Here is a 19,097-nt window from a genome sequence, read left to right as displayed (position 1 = left end):
TCATATACTTAAAAAAATAAATTCAGTGGTAAGTTTAAATAGAAGTTAGGGACAGGGTGTTTGCAAAGACTTTAAAATAATGACACATTTCTTCAGATAGCCTAACTTTCGTATTTTCTCTCTGCTATAGTCACTTAATCTATCATGTATTTTTAAAATTTGTGATTGATCAAGGGAAAGGAAGCTTACATTGGCTTTGCTTTCAAGTTTATGTTTTTTAGCCATAAAATAAGTAATTGTTGTTAGCAATAAAGCTGGAGTGAAAGAGACAGCTATGTAAAATTTCTTACTATAAAAATTGCTATCAGGGGCATTGTGCTATATATTTATATATCACATGTCCTTAATGAACTGTAGCATAATTTTTCATACTGTTTCAGTGATCATCTTGATAATGTAGATCAATTATACATTTCAGACTATGCCAAATTTATGTTACAGGAAATAACTCGGGAGGATGAATTTTGAAATGTCCCCTCCTTGGCATTAGTCATTTCCACGAAGTTACTTGTTACCCTGAGTAGCAAAATGCTCAATGATGGCTCCTGACTGGGAATAGGGAGTCGGTCTGGGATGGTTTGGGTATCTGCTTTATTCTTTCCTACTCCTATCTTTTAACATATCGTGTAGGCCATAGTGTAAGGAATTCTTAACTCATTACCTGGATGGCATGGTCAGATGAGAAAAGGTAGACACAATAATAATACATGTATTTGATTAAAAGCAAACAGTATGTAACAACTTATACTATTATCATTAAACTATGAATTTACTTTTTAACTTAAAAGTGAGCACCAGGATAGAGGTAGGTAGACTTCATCTACTCATCCAACTGTAATCTTTATTTCTCTGCAACTTAGCTAATTAATTGAAATATTAATAAACCATAGTAGTTGCAGGTGATTAAGTCAGAGATCATGAAAGGTATTAATCAATGTCTGTAAAAATTCTCCATGAATAAATAATATCATATAAGAATCCCATTCAAAGCAACTCGATTGCTTATACTATAACTTTGTAGCTGTATAATAAAAAGTTTAGTTTGTATCCTAGAGAACACTCACATAAACTGAGCCTCTGAAGGAGACTGGACTTTCCAATGGTGGAAACATCGAGGCATCAAACTGTCTGTGCATTAGATCGTTATGTTTCCTGTGCTCATGGGAAGAGACAATATTTAATGTTAATAAACTGTCTACCACTTTGGCATTCTAAAGTATTCTACAAGTCTGTAATAAAGAAGTTGGAACCTTGTTTGCAAGTCTTTTGAAGACTCTGTATGGATAGATCAGGGAGGTCTTGATTTTGAGGTTCATGAGTGTTCAGAAAGGCTCCAATGCCCTAGGCTGACCTCATAGCACAGCCTGCAGTTGTTTAGCTATCTTCCTTTCTGTGTATTCCCTTTGGTCTAATGGAGTCCTTTCCTTCACTGGATCCCCCACTTTCTTCCCACTTAGCCTGGCCCTTCCTTTTTCATAGTCAGCCTTTTCTGTGCCTTTTTCTTCTTAGGTCATCCATGGACTGCGCAGCCCTGCTGCTGCCACCATAGAGGTCAGTCCTATAACACCATGTAATTACTACTCCACAAGTCTTTAGTGGCAGCTGGGCCTTCTATTCTACCTGGAGGCATCCCAGCCCGTCTTCCCTCTCATTGAGCAGATTTCTTATATTTAGCTTCTCTCCTCCTGCTTCAGATCTTCTTAGCTCTCTCTCTCTCTCTCTCTCTCTCTCTCTCTCTCTCATGAATAGATGAATTTGCAAAGAATCGTATACAACAAGAGATTCCCAGAAATCTGTAATTTCAGATTCCATTTCCCAGAAACAGAATGCTTCTGACAAAGCTTGGGTCTCTGCTTTGGTCTACCACCTATTCTCAGCCAGCCACTGAAGTGATTGAAATATGGACAATTTATCATCTTGTTTATGATTAGAGGCTACCTATCCCCCTAGCACACACACATATGAGCTATAAAAAAGCAAATGAACTTTAGAGCATGAGTGGAACCTTTGAAGTGTCCCTTGGAAACCACTGGATAGCATCACTTATGCAAAGAGTAAGGAGGGCTTGGTGCCGAGTGCAGTCTATCTCACACATTGCTGCATTCTTGATGCTCTACCACACAGAAATCTGGTGCAGAGAAAGAAACTTGGAAGGCATTCGCATGCAGCTGGACTTTCAAACTACATTACCAAATGAGCTCCTTCATGGAGCTTGTGGAGAAAGAGGGGTCAGCCCCCTATCTTAAGTCTAAGTCATGAGATCTTGTTCACAATTTACTGTCCCTGCAGGCTGTTTTCCATTCTCTGTCCATAGCTGGAAAGTGTGCTCCTGAGAGTCTGCAGTGACCCACTTATTTCCAGGTCTGCTAACATCATCTCCTACTCATTTTCTTCTCTCTGTGGCATTTGACTTTGTGAAACACTCTTCCTTAAGCTCTGTCCTATTTTGACCTTGTGATCTAACACTGCCTTCATTTCTTGGTACATTTGTGAGATTTTTGTTTCTACCACCCCTTGGTGCTCCTCAGAATTTCGAGTGCTTTGTCTTCTGACATTTGTTCTTCTGCATGAACTTATAAAGACATGATGCAGTGATGTCTTCTGAGTCCATCTTTCTACCTAGCCCTGTGCTTCAGCCATTTACCTCCCTCTGCGATGTTCCTCAGACTCTGATTTCATTAAGTCAATGCTGAATTTGTTTTATCTTTTAGAATATACTTCGTTTCATAATACCTCTCTATATCTCTTCTCATATCACAGAATCATATGAGACTATTCATCCTCTTTACCCACCGTGTAAACTTATCAGAGTTATATACTGTTAATCATTACTTTGTCTATATTATGAGAAACACTTGGCTTATATTTTACCACTACACAATCTATTTCCATTCCTGGGCTTTCTATTCTACTCTCCCAATTTACTAAGTAAATTGCTGTTTGTTTTTGGTCGTAGCATGGTCATTTAATAACTTAGTCTCCATGCCATTGCTGAAGGCATATTTCTGAAGTGGTGAACTGATTATTATAACCCTGTCTTCCCCCAGTCACACAGTAGTTAATAGGGCTTCAAGTTTAAAGCTTTTCGCCTCTTTATAAGTTGTCTTCAGCTTAGCTTTCTATGTTTATTTTTCTTCATGTATATTTTGTCGAGGTCAGTGTGAGAAGGTGAAAGGACAGGAAAGGAGAAAAAGAGAGGGAGAGGGAGAGAGGGAGAGAGGAAGCAAGCATTTTATCAGTGTAACTTCTGCTACAGGAACATTTTGTTAGCATCAAGAGGTTAATTGAAGACACTGTATTTGAGGAACTGTTTTCCCCCTCCCCCCGCATTTTCTCAAGAAAAGCTATGATTGAGAAATCCCATATTCTCAGCATTTCTAGGCTGCTTATTTCTTAAAAGTCTTCAGCACAATCCATAATGTCACTAGAATGAGAAAACTAAAACACAGAACTAATAAAAAACAAAACAAAACAAAACAAAAAAAAACAAAAACAAACAAACAAACAAAAAAAAAACCAAAAACCGTATCTTTGTTCCTTTCTCATTGCTGCTGTAGCAATTTTGTTAAAAAGCTAGTGATTTGAAATCAGGACCAAAGTGTTTTGTGTTGAAATCTGGTGGGCAGGGTGTTTGCAAAGCTGCTCTGGGCTACACTCAGGGCATGAGTAAGACTTTTCCTTTTCTAGGAGATCTAGGGAGTTTCTGTTGCCTGGCCGTTCCAGCTTTTAGTTTCCTGTGTCTCGTTGATTTCAGCTCTTATTGCCACATCTCCTTCTGTCTATCTGACTGTCCTGTCTCCTTTTTATAGGACCCTAATGGTTATGCTGGACCTGAACAATAATCCAAGGTTAGATCTCCATGTTAGAACCTTCCTTACATCTACAGAATTCCTGTTTAATTGAAAATTACACGTCCAGGTTCCTTCTGGGATCTTCTGCAGTTTTGAGGCTTAAGATGTCAGTAACTTTGATAGGGGAGGTATTATTTTATACTACAAAGTTATAAAAAATTATTACGAAGTTTTAAAAATGTTAAAATGTCTTTCAAATACAGTTGGTTCTCTCCTTATGTTGTCGATGAGAAGATGTTTTTCATTATTTTATAGTTGTTTTATTTTTAAATTATGGAAAAGAGATCCGGAGTCTAAAATTCTACTAGAATATTCTCTGTGCATTACAAATTACAGTATAGCTTAGCATTTGGGTTTTATTTGTCTACATTAAGTGATATAGAAGAAAGATTTTTGTATCCATCCATTCTGTCATGGTAAATCTATCCAACTTCCTTATAGATTTAAAAATATTTTATTAGTTAGTTGTGTGTGTGTTTGCATGTGTGCGTGAGTGTATGTGTGTGTGTGTATACATCAGGGGGCGTGAGTGTATGTGTGTGTGTGTATACATCAGGGGGCACATTTGTGGAGTTGTGCAAGCTGCAAACTTTTTGTGTGAACTATAGGAAAGTCCTATTGTCTGTCTGCACTTGAGAGCCTTTCTGCTAGAAGTGTGGAAACACTTAGGTGAGTGACTGGTATGTATGACTTAGCTTGTGATTCACTGTTGTTGTTTTAGCATTCAAGACTTCTGACTAGTTCTCCAGCCTCTTTTTTTTTTCTAGTGAATTAACATTCCTTGGGTATATAATTTTTGTATCCATAAAAATTCAAAACAAATACACATATACTTGATTCTGAAGAAACACTGTTCTTTAGATACAAGGGGATGTCAAGCTATGACAACTGTGTGACTGAGGGTCATTCCTAAGGTGGCACAATACTTGAGGAATTTGGTATTGTACACATTTTAATAACAGGTGCATGTGAAACACAGAAATCCAAATATCTATCACATAGATTAGTTAAGTAAAACAAAGACAAGATCAGTTTTAACCTTTTCTCATAAATGGTACAAATCCCTATAAAAATTGAGTGATAGAAATGTACTTATGAACAGAGCCAGTGTCGGCAGTTTGTCAATCAAAATGAATAATCTAAAAGTCTCATTTTCAATTAGATTATTTTAATATTTAACTACCTAAAATGCCCCAATCATATTCTTTAGAAAATTGTTAGACTAGAATACTGCATTTCTAATGATGATATTTTATTATGATAGAAATGACTTCATTAATTGATGATCATACATCAACCCATAAAGTAGATAAAAGATATAAAAAATTAGCAGTCAAACAGAGTTTGAAGCCATTTTTTTAGTTGTTTAGTTTTTTCCCCCCTCAAGCATAAACCTTTCTATGACACTTTAGGCTTTACAAAAATATAAAAACTTCACACACACACACACACACACACACACACACACACACACGAATACCTACATTCATATATATCAATTACAACCAAATTAAATGGCCTGTGAATTTCTTTTATAAAGTTCAAATAAATTGACACTGTTTTGGGATCATCCCAAATGCAAAAACTAGGATATAATAAAAATGATAAATGTAGGACATGTAGAACAGAATGATGCAAGACATTTCTAAAATAGTGAGTTTTGTATTCTTGTAAGAAACATTCTCTTTTGTGACTTCAGATCTATTCTAGAATATGGAAAAAATGTTTTAAAAAGTGCATTGGTAACTTTCCAAAAATATTTGAAACATGACCTTTTAAAGAAGCCAGTGCTGTTTCCCATTTATTCTCTGCACCATTGAAAGAACATTTGCTACTTCGCAATGAAAATAATATCAAAAGGTCACTGGGGATGAAAAATAGCACAATCAAGTATTACAGGAGAGTTTTGCTTTAACTGACGAGTAAATAAGAAATACAGAGAATTATTTAAACATGTTTGTTGACTTATCTTTATAAATATTTAAGCTTTTGTGAAATCAGATAACCCCTCCCCTCTCATCCTCTTGTTTCCTAGTTTCCACAGGTCCTCAATGTTAAACAAATCTAACAAAAAATAACTGAAGAGTCTAAATGAGGCGCCACATGTAAAATAGAACACATGGCTTTTATCCTTATAGCGTCGATTACCTTACTCTATAAGGTTTTTTCCCAGTTCCATCCATTCCTCTGAAAAATTCATAATTTACTTCTTATTTACAGTAGAATTTCATTCCACTGTGTATAGGTTACACAACTTCATTATCCATTCATTATTTAGTGGATATGCAGGTTGCTTCCAACTTGTAGTTATTGTGAATAGAACAAAATGGATGTAAATATGCAACTGTCCATATCACGGGATGTAGTGTCCTTCGCCTGGGTCTGTATATCTGGGTTATGTGGTAACTATTATTATTATTATTATTATTATTATTATTATTATTATTATTGAGAAGATCCAGGGTGTACTGATTTATACTACCACTAATAGTGTCACTAATAGTGTGCAATGGTTTCCTTCCCCCATTTACACCAGCCTTCATTTTTATTAATAATTCTTCGTGATGGCCATTCTGATGGGGTAACATCAATCTTATAATGGTTTTCTAATGGACAGGAATATCAAACATACTTTTAAGTCTTCCATCACCATTTGTATTTATTCTTTGGAAAACACGCCATTTAGTTGCATAGCTAATTTTCCTTTTCTCTTATTGCTTGAAAATTTTGATGCATGTGATTTATTTTGTTCAAATTCACCCTTTCCTGTCCCTTCTAATTAGTCCCCTACCTATCATCTTACTGATTTTCCTCCCAAGCTCAGGATGCAATCTCCTTTTGTAACCTACCAAATCCACTTAGTGCTCCCTGTATGCTCATGGGTGCATGACTACCTACTGGAGCATAGGGTAACTCTTAGGGACCCTATCCATAAAGCAGAAGGCCTCCTTCTGGCAGCCATCAATTTCCAAAAAGCTGCTTATCTAGGAGTGAAACTTCTTCTGGTCCACCCTAATCTATGCTGGGATTTTGGCTGGCTTGTTATTACAAAGATCTTGTGTATGAAGGCTCAGGTGATAAGAGTTCTTGTGTGTAAATGGCACTGTTGTGCCTGCAAAGTACTGTATCGCCACAGATGCCCACTACGTCTGTCTCTTACACCCTCTTCTTTGTTTATCTCTAGTGTCCTCTGCAGGGACAGGTTGTGATATTACTATTGTATTTAGAAGGAAGAACTCCAGAATCATATTTACTGCATGTTAACCACTTGTGAATCTCTGTATTAATCACCATCTACTTTATAAAGAAACTTCTCTGATGAATGTTTAGAGATGCACTAATCTATGTGTATACATAAACTTCGGTATCAATTTATTGCTATGTCCATTTAACAGAAAAGTAATATTAGATTTTCCCCTAGCGCCTATAATCCAGGCACAGATTTTTTTTTTCCACAAAATGCTTTTTTATTCCTCTAATTGCTAGTTCTTATAAATAACTTTGGCAACATGAAAATAACTTTCATTTGGTAAATCAAGCAACCAACTTCACAGAGTAACAAAACAGTAATCTTGACAAATATTTAATACATGTGTAAACAAAACAAAGTGACACTGCTTTAAAAATAGATGGAGCTGTCGGTATAAAACAGAAAGCGTCCGGAGACTCAGCTCACTCTACGTCTTTGTGTTAGAGGCACAAAAATGCACTTAAGCTAGCTCACTTCTAAGACAGAGCCAAAGCTCTTGCTAACTATTTCTTCCTCAGAGTCTGTGACTAGGAAATGTAGCTAGACTGCAGAGGCGGGGTAAGTCGGGGAGAGGTAAGTCGCCTTCCAAGAGAAGGAGTAAACGAGGCTTCAGAAGCAGGGGACATTTCTAGTCACTCTAAAAATCTTAGTAAGCTTCATAACCACGAGTGAGGTAGCAACCATGCAGGCTTAGGGAAAGCGCTGTGACAGTAGCCCAGGCAGCCTCTGCACCAGGGGAAAATGTGAATTTACTGAGGAATAGCAAGATCAGTGGGGGGTCAAAACAGTGCAGCAGCAGTGGACAGGTCAGGTTGGGTCGGGCAATGCAGGGGACAGAAGCGGTAGGCAGGAGCCAGAGCCCTGGGGCCTCCCTTAGCAGTAAACAATTCTGTCCTCTTTAGGAGCATGCTTTAGTGACACAGAAAACTACTGCGACAGGCAGGGCTGGAGACACTCGACACAGGTCTAAGACAGTTCTTAAGTTTACTATAGACAGTAATGTTTATATGAGTCTGCAGACTTATTTCATAAACGGGATTTTTCACCAGAACAAGTGGGACAAATACCCTTTCCATACCTAAAGGAATGGTACAGGGTAAAAAGTGCAGGCACAGATTTTTGATCCTGTCAACTGTACTGGAAATGAATCAGTCTTCAATCCAAACAGAATTTGGCTGATTACTTTCACAACATTTGTGGCACTATTGTTCCAGAGGACATGTCATGAAAGACCAGTTATTACTGTAGCTGGTATGGCTCACAGATGGGTTAAACTGTTGACTATTTTACTCTCCTGCTACCTATGTAACAGTTCAGGATGTTTGATTATACATAGCTCTCTGGCCTAGTTTCTCCTCCGTGACCTTTCTTACCTATTACCTCCCATTCCATGGTCCTTAAACATGGTGCTCCATCTTTCCCCAGTGCTTTTTTTTTCTACACTCTCCCTCAAGTTCCCACACACTTAGCTACCAGGGCCTCAATCTCTTCAATGACTAAGACTCTTCCTAGACCCTGCTATGGTAAAGTGTCTTTCCAAGTATACATATGCAAATTTATCTTTTCTTCCTGTTTCCTAGAGTACTTGAAGACACATAGTCATCTGCATAATTAATTGCTTGATTAAAACCTTCATAAGAAGGGTGACTGTATTTTTTTTTCCTTTTTGAAAATCTACTTATTTATGTTTCAATCATTTTATTCATTTACATTTCAAATGATATCCCCTTCCTGGTTACCCCTCCACAACCCCTCCCATCCCATCCTCCCCATCCCCTCCCCTCTGCCTATATGAGAATGTTACTCCACCCACTCCTGCCTCACAGCTCTAGCATCTCCCTATGCTGAGACATCAAGCCTCCACAGGGCCAAGGGCCTCCCATTCCATTCATGCCAGATAAGGCCATTTTCTGCTTCATATGTGTCTGGAGCCATGGATTCCTCCTCTTTGGTTGGTGGTTTGGTCCCTGGGAGCTCTGGGTGGTCTGATTAGTTGATGTTGTTCTTTCTATGGGCTTTCAATCTTCTTCAGCTCCTTCAGTCCCTCCTCTAGCTCTTCCATTGGGGTCCCCAGGCTCAGCCTGATGGTTGGCTGTGAGTATCTGCTTCTGTGTTGGTCAGGTGCTGTTAGAACCTCTCAGGAAACAACCATACCAGGCCCCTGTCAGCAAGCCCTTCTTGGCCTCAGCAATAGTGTCAGGGTTTGATGTCTGAAGATGGGGTAGATCCCTACCTGGGGTGGTCTCTGGATGGCTTTCTTTACATCTCTGCTCCATTTTTTTGTCAAAGGGGGACCTTACAAACTTTCTGACTATTGTGACCAGCCTAAATATCTACTGGACACAGGTCTTCATGTGCTCGCTAAAGTAGCAGAAACTACTTTATATTTGATTGGCTTTCTTACATTTTATCAGGGAGTTCATGTTTGATTTTATGGCAACATTTGTTTTTTGTCCATTTTGTCATGATTAACAATAATTATATGTTTAAATATTGTTCTCTTAGAGTTTCAGCTCTCCAAGGAATCTCTTGAGTTTGCCATGGACTAGACACACAAAAATATTTGTATAATTGAGCTGAGGGTTGTATCTCGATGATAGGTTAATTACTTAGTTTTCAGAGCATATGAAAAGAAAATAATTAATTAATATTAAACATGAATATAATGTTAAATCTATTTAGTATCATGTCCTTAAAGTATCCTGAATACTTTATAGTTATGCATATAGCTTGTATGTGGTGGTTGTGATGGTGTAAAACTCAGATGAAGTTAGTTTCTAATATAGATTTCAAATTATTTATGACTCATAAATGTACATTGCAACATAATTTTAAGAATCAGTAAAATTAAACAATAATTTGCTGGTATTGCTTTTTATCTTTTATATATATGAAAGGGTAGTTTGATTGAAGATTTCATATAAATATAACTAATAAAATAAATAAGCATATACATAAATGGCAGAGATGGAGTTATACATGAAGTTAGATTTCTTTGACTCCCATTGAATGCCAACATTTTTCTGCTAGAATGATAGTTAACTAGGGAAATTCTGCTTGATAATACTCACATCTTGCTAAAGTGTTTTAAGTGTAGATTTTTCCTTTAAGACACATCACCAGAATTATCCAAATTCAAATGATTGAGACCGAGGAATATGTTACAATCACATTTCACATCATTATCCATTAAATGACTCTGAATTATATAATACTCAATTGAAATATGCTGACAGTTATGCAGAAACCCAAGAAAAACTTTTGATGAACTGAGTCCTACTTTTGTTCAGTAGTTACATCTCAATCAGACGGGCTCTGCTGTATAATTTTAGGTTTAGTCAAGATGAGATTTATGGGTGTATCATATCCACAGACTGCTGTGAGAAAAGTAAGATTTGAAGAAATGAGTTATTAATCTTTACTGCAGAACATTAAGAAATGTCATTTGGCTATTCTGAGTTGGTACCTAGGAGTTAGAAGATTCATAAGCCCCCCAAAATAGATGTTCTCTCACATACCTCTGCGAATTGAGACATAACTAATAGTTACCTATTATTCATTTGTGAAGTCCAAATGTTGTCTTTCATTTATTATATTCACATGGATTATAAAATTAACAAAATTTCTTAAGGACTGTCATGTTTTAGTGAACATGGCTGTGCCTATCATCCTTCTTAATATTTGTTTGTTTGCATGTTCATGTATAAGAGGTTATTGTGTATGAACTTTCCTAACTATCACCAAGTTCACACACACACACACACACACACACACACACACACACACACACACACACACACACACACATTTTTTTTTACTAGTCAAAATAGTGGCGACAGAATGTCTTGTTGCTGAGATGATTCTGTGTGATATTTGTTGTTACTCTTTAGAGTCTCTGTAGAGAAGTAATTGCAGAGAGCACCTGTCTCCTCCCAAGTTCTTTGTTTCCTGGCTGGATAAGTACTCTCCAGGTGGATGATGACATGTATGTCATAGCTTTGCTATCTGGAGAGGAATAACTTTCTCTCTTTTTTTTTTTTGAAACACTTAAATGTTTGCTGAGTGGATATTCAATTATCTATGAAAAGATAACTTTTTAAAGGAGTCTAAAACAACTATAATTCTACTTAAATTTAAATTATATTTAAAATAATTTATATTAGTCATAGCAAAATTTAAAAAGAGCAGACAGAATTATAGAACAAAAAAATTATGGGTCTGCATGTAGGATATTCCAAAGTTAGTTGGTTTGACATAAATATCTGCTTGTTTCTTACATTTCTCTATAGAAACAAGCAAGCAAGCAAACAAGCAAACAAACAAACAAACAAACAAAAACTGTTATCCACTTGCTGAGTTATAAAATACCTGGAAAAGTTAGGTTAAAATCTATGTTACTACACACTGAAGAATAAGTTGAATGAATAATTTGAAACCTGCCATTTTCATGTGAAAACATATGAAAATGCATGTGTTTCCAGGTCAGGTATAAACACCCCTGCTGCAAGCCATGCCAAGCCATGCCATACCTCTCTTGCCCCCATTTTTCAGTAGCTCTCCTAATTTCTACAGGACTTAACTCATTCAGTTGTACTTTATTTTTAAATTAATCTGACAATCTGTACGCTTGAATCTTTCAAAGGCTGATCCAAACTATAATATTTTAAAGTCGATGTCACCTACCCTAAAACTGTCTTTTACTACTGTTACAATGTCTATTTTTAGGTAATACAATACAATACAATACAATACAATACAATACAATACAATACAATACAAAATACAATACAATACAATACATTGAGTAGACTATATTATCATGTGTCTCTCTATCAGTGGTCTTGGGAATGAGAATCCCTGCACCAATTCTGTCCTAAAACAGATTGAAAAAGGAAAACACACCCAGTCCCAGATTCTTTGGTTGTTTGCAGTAGCAATTTGGTTCACAGCAATAATAATGAATTCATTTCCTCATCCTGGCATCTCTATCTGCTTCAGCCTTAGAATTTTGGCATTCTGCCTTTGCATGTGCATTAAGCCCTTTATTATTACCTTGAAGAACTAATGATTTATCATAGTGAATGTGTGTGTTTGTGCGTGCGTGTGTGTGTGTGTGTGTGTGTGTGTGTGTGTGTAAGCACACATGAGCTGTGGTACTACCTATACATAGACGCCAGAGTAGAATATCAATATCAGGTGTCCTTTCTACTCCATCACTCTGGGCTTTATTCTCTTGAGACAGGGTCTCTTACTAAATTTCATGCTAGCCTAGCAGCCACCAAACTCTAGCAATGCTCACATCTCTACTTTCCACTCCAGTAGAACCACAGGGATACCTGACCAAGCTCTCCTCCATAGGCAGTGCTGGGGAGTTGATATCAGGTACTCAGACCTGATATTGGCAAACCAGAACTCTTATCCACTGAGCCACTCCCCAGCTCTCAGATCTCAATATTAGTGATGACTTTCTTATCTGAGACTTGCTCTATCTGAAATTATTCTATATATTTCTGTATTAGGGGAGCCTAGTGTTCATATGATGTATTTTTTCTGTTTATTTACTTATAAATCATGTGTACCTTAATATCTAAAATTAATTTTATTGATATTTTTATTAATGAAAATTAATTTATTTTTATTTATTTTGAGGATATAATATAATTACACCATTTCTCATTCCCTTTCCTATCGTAAATCCCTCCATATGACATCCTTATCAAATTTATGCTCTCACTCTAAATATATAAACACAACATGCTCAGTCTTTTCAATGTTGTGTGTATTTATGTTTTCAGGACTGACCACTTGCTATTGAATAGCTAACTGGTAAACTCTTTCCTGGGGAAACACCTTTTTGCTTTGGGCATTCCTTAGTTGCCTGCTGTTCTTTGCCTAGAGTTGAGGCCTTGTGAGCATTCCCCTCCATATTAGCATGTCTACTGGTATCCCTGTTCAAGTCACGCTTCATTAGCCATGCTGGTAAGTTTCCATGGGTGTAGCTCCTCCAACATTCTTGGGAGACAGTCTCATAGCAAATTCCACATTCCAATGGGATCTTAAAGTCTTTCCATCCCTATCTTCTCTTTACCAAGATGACCTGTGAGGTTTAGGTGAAGACTTGTAGTATATTACGACTGAGCTCTACAGCTCTGCATTTTGATTATTTTGCTGTAATGTTTTTCTCCACTGGTTGAAAACAGAAGTTTTCTTGTAGAACTACAATTAAGGATGTGCAGAGTCTGGCTGTTTGGAGAGGTCAAATGAAGTGTGAGGGGTTCCTGATAGAAGCTTATGAGTTGGTAGAGACTCAGATAGGGTGCTTAGAAGGTGCTGGGGTATTGAATGTTGGATGTGTGGAACAGCAGACCAGATAGACCCTGCGGAAAGGTGTTCCATGTCTGCCTGAAAGGAATGCTTGTTCTTGGTATTTTGTTTATTCACTTACTTATACAATTGATTTCTAATGAAGTGCATCCTTGAATTAATTCTTACTATGTTTGCCACCCTTATATCTTGTGGCTATAGTTTCTTTAATTTTTGAATCTTATGCCTTTTTGGTATTTGGAGGCTTTAATTGAACTCCTTATTTTATTTTTAATGTCTACTCTATGTGTATGAGTGTTTATATGTGCACCATGTGTGTACAGTGCCCTGATGACCAGATGATGGCACTAGAGCCTTATAAACTGACATTTTAAACTACAGACATTTATTAAAAAATATATATACTTTAATCTTTTATCCTCCTCCTGATCCACCCTGCTACAGTTCCTCATCCCATTTCTCCTCCTCAATCTCCAAGAAGATATCCCCACACCATCAGACCTCCCCATTCCCTAGGGCCTCAAGTCTCTCAAAGGTTAGGTGCCTCTTTTCTCACTGAGGCCAGACTAGGCATTCTCTGCTGTATGTGTCAGGGGCTCATATCAGATAGTGTATGTTGCCTGGCCGGTGGCTCAGTGTCTGAGCGATCTTGGGGATCCAGAATAGTTGAGACTCCTGGTCTTCCTATGGGGTCACCTTCCTCCTCAGCTTCTTCCAGTCTTTCCCTATTTCTGCTACAGTGATCTCAAGCTTCCATCCATTGGTTGGTTTTAAGTATCTGCATCTGACTCTTTCAACTGCTTGTTGGGCCTCTTGGAGGGCTGCCATACTATGCTCTTCTCTGGAAGCATACCATAGCATCAGTATTAGTGTCAGGCCTTGAAGCCTCCTCTTGAGGTGGATCCCAATTTGGGCTGGTCACTGGACCCCCCTTTTTCTCAGTCTCTTTTCCATTTGGGTCCCTGCAGTTCTTTTAGACAGGGACAATTCTGGGTCAGAGTTTTTGACTGTGTGATGGCAACTCCATCCCTCTACTTGACACTCTGCCTTTCTACTGGAGGTGGACTCTACAAGTTCCCTCTCCCCACTGATGGGCATTTCATCTAAGGTGCCTCCCTCTGAGTCCTGAGTGTCTCACACCTCCCAGGTCTCTGGTACTTTCTAGAGGATATCCCCACTTCCTACTTCCTAGGTTGCCTGTTTTCATTTTTCTGCTGGCCCTGAGGGCTTCACTCCTGATCCCCCCAATTCATGATCATGTTTTCCTTTTCTCCTCCTTGTCCTCTCTTCCACCCAGGGCCCTCCCTATCCCCTCCTGTCATTACTTTCTTATCCCTTCCAAGTGGGATTAAGGTATCTTCACTTGGACCCTTTGGCTTATTAACCATCTTGAGTTCTGTGGATTGTATCCTGGGTATTTTGTAACTTTTTGGCTAATATTCACTTATTAGTGAGTACATACCATGCATGTCCTTTTGGATCTGAGTTATCTCCCTCAGTATTATATTTTCTAGTTCTGTCCATTAGCCTGCAAAACTCATGATGTCCTCCTTCTTAATAGCTGAATAGTAGTGCCCTGTGTAAATGAACCACGTTCTCTGTATCCATTTTTCCTTTGTGGGACATCTGGATTGTTTCCAGTTTCTGGCTATCACAAATAAGGACACTATGAACATAATTGAGCTTGCACTTCTGCGAATGATGGGGCATCTTCTGGGTATATGCATAGGAGTGGTATAGCTGGGTCTTCAGGTAGATCTATTTCCAATTTTCAGAGAAACCTTCAGATTGATTTACAAAGTGGTTGTACTAGTTTTCAATCCCTCTAGCAATAGAGGAGTGCTCTTTCTTCTCCATTCTCTTGTCAACACGTGCTGTCACCTGAGTTTTTTTTATCACAAAAGTCTCTCAAGGAAGAAATTGAATAAGACCCAGAAAATAAAGAGATCTCACATGCTCATGGATTGGTAGAATTAACATAGTAAAAATGAACAACCAATCCAAAACAATTTACAGATTCAATGCAATCCCCATCAAAATTCCAACATAATTCTTTAAAGACGTGGAAAGAGCAGTTCTTAATTTCATATGGAAAAACAAAAAACCCAGGATCATGAAAACAATTCTTTTTTAAATATATTTTTATTAGATATTTTCTTTATTTACATTTCAAATGTTATTCCCTTTCCTAGTTTTCCCTCCAAAAATCCCCTATACTTTCCCGTCTCCCCCTGCTCCCCAACCCACCCACTCCCATTCCCAGTCCTGGCAGTCCCCTATACTGGGGCATAGAGCCTTCACAGGACGCATAGGGCCTCTCCTCCCATTGATGACCAACTAGGCCATCCTCTGTTACATATATAGTGAGCCACAAGTCCCATCATGTGTTTTCTTTGATTGGTGGTATATTTCCAAGGAGCTCTGGGGGTACTGGTTAGTTCATATTGATGTTTCTCCTATGGGGCTTCAGATCCTTCAGCTCCTTGGGTACTTTCTCTAGCTGCTTCACTGGGGACCCTGTGCTCTGTCCAATAGATGATTTTGAGCATCCACTTCTGTATTTGCCAGGCACTAGCAGAGGCCTTGAGGAGACAGCTGTATCGGGCTCCTGTCATCAGGCTCTTGTTGGCATCTGCCATACTGTCTGGGTTTGGTGGTTGTTTATGGGATAGATCCCCAAGAGGGGCAGTCTCTGGATGGTCACATGAAAACAATTCTTAATAACAAAAGAACTTCTGAGGGAATCGCAATCTATGACCTCAAGCTATACTACAAAGCAGTAGTGATAAAACCTGGATGGTATTGGTACAAAGACAGACAGGTTGATTAATGAAATAGAATTGAAGACCAAGAAATAAAACTACACACTTATGGGCACTTAACAAAGAAGCCAAAAATATACAATGGAAAAAAGAAAGCATCTTCAATAAATGATGCTGGTCTAACTGGTTGTAGGAATGTATAAAAATGAAAATAGATCCATACTTGTCACCGTGAACAGAGCTCAAGTCCAGGTGGATAGAGGACACCAAGATAAAACCAGATACAGTGAATCTAATGAAGAGAAAGTGGGAAAGAGCCTCAAACTTATTAGCCCAGGAGAAATTTCCTAAACAGAATTCCAGTGGCTTAACCTCCAAGATCAAGAACTTGCTCCTTACAGCAAGTTCATGCACACTGAGATCTCATGACCCATTTCTTTACCCACTCACGGCACACAGTCTTTCAGGAACCTTCTATGTCTCTTCTCTGGTTGTGACAGGAGTCATGGTAGCAGGGTGACCAGCAAGAAGCACTTGGTCTTTTCGTTTAGAGAGCTCCCTTCCTTCATGGTCATATTGAGACTAGACTAAGTCATTTGAACTGAGACACAAAGGCGCTCTCCCTCCATCTTCTATCTGCTGCTTAGCGTCCACATGCTTGACTCTTAAAAGAAAACACTGAACAGCAACCTACAATTCAACTTACTGAATATCGCAAAACATTGGCACATTAAGTAGAAGGAATCCAGTAGATCCTTTGTGGTTTTGGAACCCAGGCATTTTAAGTATTTTGAATGTGGCTAGGCCGGTGTTTCACCCTGAGCTGTTCTATTGTTTTGGTATCAGTCTGTGACAAAAAGTCAACGATTTGGGGGGGAGTCCTGTTATCACAGTTAATTGGCTCTTCCTGTGTGCTGGAAACAAAGACTTTCCTGCTTGGTTTAGTGATGGTTTGGGGGGGAATCTTGTTATCAAAGTTAATAAACTCTTCCTGTGCCCAAGAAACAGACTTTCCTGTGTGGTTGACTGATGAGTAGATAGCATCCAAGACAATCCCCACCATTGTCTGCTAATCCTTTGTAATTCTTTGTGGCCCACAATTTAGATAAGAGTCAGACTTATTGTGAATCTTGGTCTGTCATTATAGAGTATCTTTGTGGCTTCTCTAATCACACAGATTTGTGACATTGTCTCCAGTTTTACTTCCATCTCACACTCCTTTTCATTTTCCTTTTATGTAAGACTGTCTTTCCATCCAGTTCCTGGCTTATAAATACAACCTCTTCTAAGATGCTCGAATATAAAAAAATCACCGCTTTTTCATGCCATTATGATTCATTGCATCTACTACTCAACCTACTCAGAAGCCAGTGTCATTGTGCTTAGGGGCAGGCCGCATGTTCTGATTATTTCTCCTACTTTCTGAGGGCTACAGGCATGCTATTTAATGCTTCTGAAACCCAGTTACTGTTAACATCATACCATGGAGTTACTAAGGATACATATGTCCTGGGTTCTACATAAAGATAGAAGAAAACATTAAAAACACTACATGCAAATTGCCTATCACAGTGCTTAGTACCTGTTGCTTGGCTTGCTATTGTGGTTGCTTTGTTGCTGTGGTTAAATTAATTCTAACTTATAGATGATGAAGTCTAAAATCTCTGGGATTGCCTGGAACATTTTTTGTATTCTTGATAACTCTTAGAAGTATGAGGTTCAATGAATATGTTTAGTGTCAATGAGTGTTTATGTTTAGTGGAAAATGAATTAGTCAATGAAAGGAATTCTGATTCTAGATGTTTTATTTAAAACATGAGATATGGTCCACTTGTCAATACAAGCTCTACCAGTACACACCATTCATTTGGCTATGTAGTATGAAAGATTGCTCAGAATTGTGAAACTGTAAGTATTCTTTCTAATGTCTATATTGTAACTATATGCAGAGAAGTTAGGATCACCTAAACATCTACCCTTAAAAATTTACCATTGGCATTTTAATGAAATGTTATTTTACAGCTTTAAAGCTCATAGTAATATAATTAGTAATATGTGTAATCTTTATTACCAGTCTTAATCTTTTTTATATGACTGAAAAATTATTTTATGGTAGCACAATTAAAATAATGCTAAAAATGTCAGCATAACAGAATTAGACTAAAGTAACTACTACAATATTGTATCCCAAACCAGCTAATTTAAATGCAAAATACTTTCTACAGGCTATTTATCTGAGCTAATACATGGTAAGGGATTTAAGGAGTAGTTTGTGTAATGAAATAAAAAGAAAAATAAGCACTGTACAGCAATCTTTGCTATTGTTTAACATGAGGGAAAATTAAATAGGTTTATATATAGGCCACTTGAGGAAAATGTATTAAAAGCCACACCACAGCATAGTAAATATAAAGGCAACTGGCAGGCAATACTCTATTTAATAGGTTTTTATAAATACTCTATTTGTAGGTTTTTAAAGGGAGGCTTGAGGTGCTTAAAGCTGTCCTTTTTTTTTTTTTACAAATTATGGGGTAATATGAACTATGACAACCAAACTGCAAATGCACATGGAACTTCTGTTTAATTCATTCTTCGCCATGTCACACATGTATATAATGTGCCTGGTTCCTCTCCCCACCCCTTCCTTCCGTCCTGTTCCTCTAGCCCCCTCTTCCCTACACATCCTGTAACATTTTTATGTGTTTTTGTTTTTTGGGGGGACCCAGTGAGTGTAACCAAGGCCATCTGTGTAAGTGGGAATGCCCAGAATTTTAATGGTCTATTTTGTAAAAGGGATTTCAAAACACAGTTGTTTAATTGGCACACAAGAATAGACATTTTTCAGTGTTTTTTTTTAAACCTGTTGATTCATGATGATGCATACTAATGTGTTCTCATTATTTGGTAGAA

General features: G+C 37.7%; 1 protein-coding gene across 4 annotated transcripts in view; it reads left to right on the top strand.

Annotated features, from left to right (window-relative positions):
* Tfec (transcription factor EC) overlaps positions 1 to 19,097 on the top strand; it is a 67,538-nt gene that overhangs the window by 11,055 nt on the left and 37,386 nt on the right. The window lies entirely within an intron of this gene.

This window comes from Mus musculus, chromosome 6 (genome assembly GCF_000001635.26).
Source record: "Mus musculus strain C57BL/6J chromosome 6, GRCm38.p6 C57BL/6J".
Classification (NCBI taxonomy): domain Eukaryota; kingdom Metazoa; phylum Chordata; class Mammalia; order Rodentia; family Muridae; genus Mus; species Mus musculus.
This window is presented reverse-complemented; position numbering and strand designations above follow the sequence as displayed.